The sequence below is a fragment of the Nothobranchius furzeri genome, chromosome 16, assembly GCF_043380555.1.
Source record: "Nothobranchius furzeri strain GRZ-AD chromosome 16, NfurGRZ-RIMD1, whole genome shotgun sequence".
Taxonomy (NCBI): Eukaryota; Metazoa; Chordata; class Actinopteri; order Cyprinodontiformes; family Nothobranchiidae; genus Nothobranchius; species Nothobranchius furzeri.
Window position 1 is genome coordinate 31,746,366 of NC_091756.1, and position 7,475 is coordinate 31,753,840.

The window sequence follows — 7,475 nt, forward strand, 5'->3', positions numbered from 1 at the left end:
TCGGTGCTTGGGTGCGTGGTGGCAAAAAACAAACAGCCCCTTCGCTCTTTGAGCACGTAAACAAAATAAGCACGTGCATGGTTAGGGTTTTGGTTTTTTGTACTCACAAATCCTTGAGTTATTTTGGTAAAGAGTAGATGGTGGATGTGCAGCTTTCTTTGTGAGGCAGCTGAACAAGATGAGAAGGCGGATGGATGGCAAAGGCAAATCCCCAGAGGTCCTCTCGACAGCAAATCCCACACGTGACACTCAGGATGAAGGGGGAACTTCTTCTCTTTCAGTGGGTCCAAAGATTAACTCCCAGTCCACTTCTTCTGTAGGCTTTTTAAAGTCTGTTACAAGTCGGCAACTCGGCATTAACTGCTGTAATGGTCATCTTTAAGCTCTCCTCGTCAACTATCAGCTCTACTGTGCGCTCTCGCTCTGGTATGCCCCTGACTTTTATTTTCTTTCAGCGCACCCATCGTCCAGCCCACTCTCACTCATTTGGTCAGAACACAAAACCTTAACCAGAGTAAAACTTTACAAAACAAGATTGACACATAAAATAATCACAAGGATAGGTTGTAACATGCCACGTTGCATCCACGTACATTTTAACCCACCGTATGTAACATTCAAGGAACATAGTAAAATGGATGACTCTTTTTTTTCTCCAACTAGTTTTTATTCAATATAAGCAGTTTTTTAATTCTCATTTTAAATTACCAATAGTCTCTGTTTAATGAACTAATTTGTTTTGAACCACTCAAATTAATTCACATTTTTATCTATTAATTTAGATGTTATTATTCCCTTATTTTAAAAATACCTGAGCTTTTATTACACAGCTCATCTCGACTGGGCTACATCCGATTGGTTATTTTTGAGCTGGCTAGTCCCGCCTCTCAAGTGCCTCTCTGCCTGTGAGTTACCAGATGATTTCTCTGTGCAGAATTAAACCGAGGACGAGTCTGGCAGGCCAGGGTACTTTCTAACATCAACAGGAGAAATAAGTTTTCTTTCATTTATCATGTATATTCTTTAATGACTTAATTAAAGTTTTCTGGGGAAAAGTTCAAATCCAAAACACAGTCCCAACGTCAAACTTCTTGTCTTTGTAGCTTTTACTTTTACAGTAACACACATTTGTTCCAGATGTTTATAAACCAAGAGTCTTTGCACAAAACATGTTTTTTTGTATTTCTTCTGCTATAGAATTCAAAAGATATCAAAGGCACCATCACGAATGATTATGGACAAAATGTTATTTTCTGTCCATATCAGAAAATTGCTACTGAGATGCTTTCCTTTTGTTTTCTGTCTCCCTCTGCATTCTTGTTTTGCAGAGTTTCAGATGTATTCCTGTGCAGTCCCTCCATCTTCAGAGCCTGATAATCCCCATCTCCTCTTCCTGCTGATCTCCCAAAGTGTGGTACACGTCCTCCTTTGTCTTTTATTTCTTCAGCACCTGGTAACCTCCCTCTCCTCCTGATGCACCCTCCATCATCAGAGTGTCATATGCAGACTCTTTCATTTCCTCCCCTCTTCAGCACCTCATGTTCGCCAACTTCCTTCTGCCTGCTTGCTGCTCCTGGGTGAATGGTGTCATATTCACCATTGTTCTCGAGCTTGGGGTCACCATGTGGCCTCATCGCCACGTCCACAGACTAGTGTTGTATGTGGTGATAGATGTAAACAATGGTCAAGAGCATGCTGTTAAAATGTGTAGAAAAGCTATAATTCACCTGTTTTGTGTCTCCTCTTGTTCCACATATAAAACACCCCACTTAAAACGGTCAACCCTATCAGGGGTACAGCAGTCAAGACCACAGTCACCACTGGGGAGACGCTGGAGTCGTCTAAAACAAACTTGCAACATGAATGCATGACTCTTTGGACTTTGACAGCCTGCTGCTGTAAAACAAACCATAACAAACAATTTCATTGTGAGCTGAGCTGAAAGTTTTAGAATGATAACTCAATTACAAAATGTTGCACCCACAAAACAAAGATAAGCTTGGAAAAGTCTTGAAAGTTCCCGTCACACCCCTGCTGTCTGGCTTCTTGTCAGGACCAAGCGCTGCCCATGAACCTCTTTCTTGTAGTACCTGTAGGACGTCATGATGGACAGGAACCACTGGAAGAAGAGTAAAATGTGAAAACGTTCATTAAACGGATGATAGAAAGCTGTTGTAGTGAACCAGTTAGAGAGCAGTAAGAATTAGTGCTGAGTACCGTAGTCGGTACTTTTTAAGGCACTGACCGAATTACGTGGTACCTATTGATGACCGATTCACGTGATATGAAACGGTGCCTTGTTTCACTACCTGTCCTTCATTAACAAGAACTTGTGAGACAGCGATTTGCCAAGATAGACAGCAGCGTGATCAGTCCCTGCGGGCGAGCCTTGAACAGAGCAAGCAGCTTGGCACTTAGAGAAAGAAAGCCTCTAAAGCAGGGGTGTCAAATATGCGACCCGCGGGCCGTAACCGGCCCGCAAGCGGGTTAAGTCCGGCCCGCGAGATGGTCCCACTTGGGACTAGATTTCCCTCAATGTGGCCCCTGAGCTAAAATGAGTTTGACACCCCTGCTCTAAAGGTTGGGTCCGCTTCATTAAACGCGATGGGTGACTGGGTGATGATAACATCTGCAACATTCCAAGTGAGATATCATCGTCTTAATCTGTTCCAGCAGGGAAATAAACAGTTTGAGATAACGTTGGCTTGGTATTTTAGCTTCTGTTGCTATCAGCTAATGGTGCGTTCACCATCTCCTCGGAACTCGGAAATTACCGCTTCTGATTAGGAGAAATCCACTGTTTGAAAAAGGAATGAATATACACATGTAACTTTAGTTCACAGCTAAGGTATTTGCTTCAGTGTAATTTGCAGTTTATAAAACTTCAAGGACCCACCCATCACACAGTTCATCCAGAGAGGAAAGGAGAAGAAAAGGAGTACATGGAGCTGGGTTTTAGTGTGTGAAACACCACATTAAAATACAAACAGTTGTATGGTATTTATCATGATGTGTATCAAATATGGTTATATGCTGAGAAGAATTAAATAAGAAAGTTATTTCACTATTAAACACTCAAAAGTATCAAAAATTGGTACCATTAAGTACCGGTATCGATTCCTAGGTACTGGTAATTGGTACCATATCAGTACAAATGTCAAAGGTACCTATTCCTGGTAATAATAATAATAATAATAATAATAATAATAATAATAATAAATTTCTGATCATTCAGTATTTAACAAATCTGGTCATAAATTTTGGCTTTTTCTGTGCTGCTTCCAAGACAAGAAACAAAGCAAGTTTGTGGTTTTTATTCCAGTATTTTTTTTTCTTCCAGAAATTCAAATATAAAAGTTTTGTCACATTTCATGAAGCACATTGTGCAACAAATGAGGAAAGAAATGCTTTCTCCAACAAAAATTGTCAAATACTTCTGCACATGTCTTCGTTGTTACAAAGTATTTGTCAAACTTGTTTGCCTTCATTTAAATTTATTGCATTTTTAAAAAGGATACTTTGAGGTTTTAGGATTACTTGAAATGGCCAGCAGAGTCCAGCATTGCTTCGGTTTTCTATTAGAAAAAACAAGGTTTTCTATCAAACATTGAGATTATTCATTTCTTTTTATGAATAATCTTTTTTTGCAGTTAACATCTCAAATAAATAAAACGGTTCAGCGATGACCGTGTGTTTTCATTGTCACCATTAAACTTTCAAATACAAGCTAGCTTTTAATTTTTGACTCTGCTTTACCTGCAGCAAAGTAGCTGCATGCATTAAAATATCGAACATATGCCCCGTCTGCTCATGACCCACTTTTCCCTCTTTGTGTGTGGAACTAGACAGGCTAACACTGAAAGGCACATTTAAAGGACACCAAGCAGCAATGACACAAGGAGCATAAAGATGGGATGAACGTGAGTTGAAAATGCGACGCAGCGATGATAAAGGCAAGCACCTATGAGGGCTCTCATCAATGCAGATCATGTGGCGTCCTGAAAAGGCTGAATGTGGCTGAATTTATCTCCTCTAAAAGGGAAGCACAGTGTTCTGTTGGGCACATGAATGTGTTTAAGACAGCTTTATCCTCCTTGTTTCTTTGTGAAAGTGTTTATAAAACAAGCTCAAGGGCAGGTTTTCACTCAAACTCTGCATCAGTGCTGTTCACCGCAACCGCCTTATTACAGAAACCAGTCGGTATGTCTATCACTTCCTGAATACTTTTACAAACTTAAATGTAAATGTTTCATTTGAGTTTCTTTGTTAATCATGAGCTGACAGTTTTACCCAGTGGGTCACAGATGGTGATGCTGTCAGCCTTTGAGCTCACCACAAACAAACAGGCATTACCTGGATTCACGAGGACCCTGCTGCCAAAGTTTCAGCATCCAAACGGCGTCAGACCAAAGTCTGCATGTCTGCATCCAAGTTTCACTCTTTAAGTCACCTAAATCCAGCAGTTACTGTCAGATGAAATCAACTATGACAAAAAACGGCTACATCATATATTGCTGTTTACACCAGGCACATGTTTTTTCACCAGAGAAGGAATTTCTGATCTCCCAATTTAGTGACTTACAACAAAAATGCAGATTTTGTGAGCTGAGCAGTGTTGCAGCCTAATGAATCTCTGCACAGGTGATTCAACCACTGAATCTAGTGTGTTGGAGCTGAGAAACCAGTAAAACGTGCCAGATGTGGGCCTTCCAGGACCGGAGTTGGATAGCCTCGGGCTTGGGTCTCATTTGCTGGTTTGAGATGTAGAAAAATATTGAAAAATGCATTTTTGTATTTCGGGCCAAGCTTGGAAATCCTGATTAATTTCATCTGTCCAACCAGCTCTCATTGCTCTTAACCTTGGCTCTGCTCCCTGCAGGTGATGCATCCATAGAGATGGTTCCCTGTTTTTCTCCTTTTAAAGGGACTTTAAGGAGTTTTGAAATTTTATGCTCGCGATTGCCCCCTCAGGCCAAAAGCGTAACAGCAGCTTCAATAGTAGGCTCGTGCACGAGGCGGGCATGCTGTACGTGCACACTCCTTAATGAAAATAACAGCTGAGACAGTCCCGTGTGTGTGTGTGGGTGGCCCGGAGGACAGAGGACAGGAGAACACGCAGCTAATTAATTAAATAATTTGGTTCTGTACCTTTTTATCTTCAGCACAGCCGACAAAGGTTTAAGATGGGTTCTCCTGCATGCTCAGACCATTCCATTCCCTTGCTTGAAAATTTGTTGCAAAATGAAAGTTGAACCCACATCTTTTTTTTTATCTGTGAATGCAATGCCGTTCGGCGAGTCTCAAGAATTTGGGCATCTTACTGTAGAAAGGAAATTCTAAATGAACTATGTTCACATCCAGAATCGAACCCAAATCTTCTGCATGGGAGTCAGACATCTTACAAGGTGAACTACACTCTAGTAATATTCACAGTATCTGTAACTTTTATATCCTTGATGACAGCTGAAACAACGTCAAACCAAAGAATGTTTCGAAGCAAAAATGGCTATTTTGTTGCTAATTTGCAGGAAATATCTAGAAGAAAGTTCTACAGAAAGTAGCTAAGGGTCCTCAGAAATGTAGCTAGCTTCATCACTAGGCGTTAGGAACAGCGACAAAGTCGCTGAGTTGGCACTACCTCTCTCTCTGCTGCTAAAGCTACTGATAGCAAAAGCTACGGGCGATGCCTGAGTGTGAACGCACATGAAGCAGCCTGCTCGACCCAAGCATCTCTCTTTTTCTGTGATTTTACAGAAAAACAGGCAATCACAGTAAAAATGCCAGGGCTCATTCTACAGGACCAGGGCATTGCAGGAGAATGTATGAAGAAGACATTTATTATTTCTATACATGTTTTGGCTGTCAAACTTCCATAATGCCCCTATAAAGATTAAGTTCACTATTTTAGTCAACAGATGTGCAGTGGTTTCTAGAACGAGTTAATGCCTTGTGAGTTGGTCGCAGTGGGGAAAAAAAAAGCTCTGGCGCTCCTGGTTCAGGAACTAGAAGTGAGCCAGAAGAGAGGTGAGCAGAAAACAGCAAGTTCTTTTTTCCTGATATTTGGACATCTCGCCTCTGATTAGCTAACAACAACGTGACTTTACCGTTGACAGTTTGCTTTGCAACATTGTTGTTGTATGCCCATATTGCTCATTTTCAATATGGCGCAGGTTTGACTGACTTTTCTAATGCAAACTCTGATGCACCAGCATTTGTAATTCGACACCAGCCAGCAAAGAGCAGCAACGTTGTGGAAAGACTTGAAGCCAGTAAAAGGAGCAATTCAGAAGTTAATTCTTGAAATCCCAAGAAGCCACAGCATCCTTTAAATTTGGCTGTTATTACATCAGGTAATGAAGGACAGAGGCTAACGTTGAGCTAACAATGCTAATGGCAAATGATATAGCCTGCTCTAAAAATGTTACAAGCTACTTTTTCAATTAACAACAGCTCTAAATTACATTGAAATGTATTTATCTACTTATCAACTTACTGTGAATGACTCATCTTCGCTTGTTATCTAGAATCTTCTGGTGCTGATCTGTAACTGGCACCTGTTGCTCATAGCGGACTTGTTTGTTTGATACGTGGACTGCAGAACCATAACTGACCACAGAAATCTTTTTTACTTCATGCACCTTTAAACAGAGAGAGAATTTCCTAATGCATGTAACTGAACAAACTCAGAAGGTATGTCAAGCTGATTTTTGGCAATGACACTCGAACAGCAAGAAAATAATAGGAACATCCCTGCTTATTTTAGGAGTAAACAAAAAAAAATGTTCTAACAACCAAAGACTGCTGGTATGTTTTAAACTGATTTACTCATAATTATTCATCTGGATGAATGAAAGATTTCTTGAAGAATATCCACCTTTCAGTTCTCTCTCCAAAAGACAAACCATAGATTATCTGGCTGGAGGCAGCGCCATCAACAATGGTGCCTTTTAAAAATTGCCTAATGCAATTCTAATAACAGTTTTGCCAAAACAGGGAAGGGATCCTTTGGAATGAGGTAATTACTGACCCCTTTCCTTAAAGGTGTGGTCTGCTCATTAAATCATTGAGTTTGCAGTAGTCTCTTATAAGTTTTGCATTGGGTAAACAAACCCCTGGTGCGCCTGTTTCAGGATCTGGAAAGCTAGATCAGAGGAGAGCTTCAGATGGCAGAATTTAGAGTCTTAGTTCTTTATTTTCGAACATCTCACGTCTGATTGGCTAACAGCAACGTGACTATACCACTGACTCTGTTGGCTCTGCAACGTTAATGTTTTATCTCCACAAATAACTCAAACCTGAAGTTCTGCCATGAGGTGGAGCTGCTAATGCTAACGGTTAGCTTCTAGCTGAGATGTTTCCTGGATGCTAAACCAACAACAGTCGCACTACTAGCTGCTCAATGGGAGAAAGTTTATTTGCAGGGATCAGGCTTCAAGGAAAGAATGTCTTCTGACAGCACAAGGTGACTCTTTTCT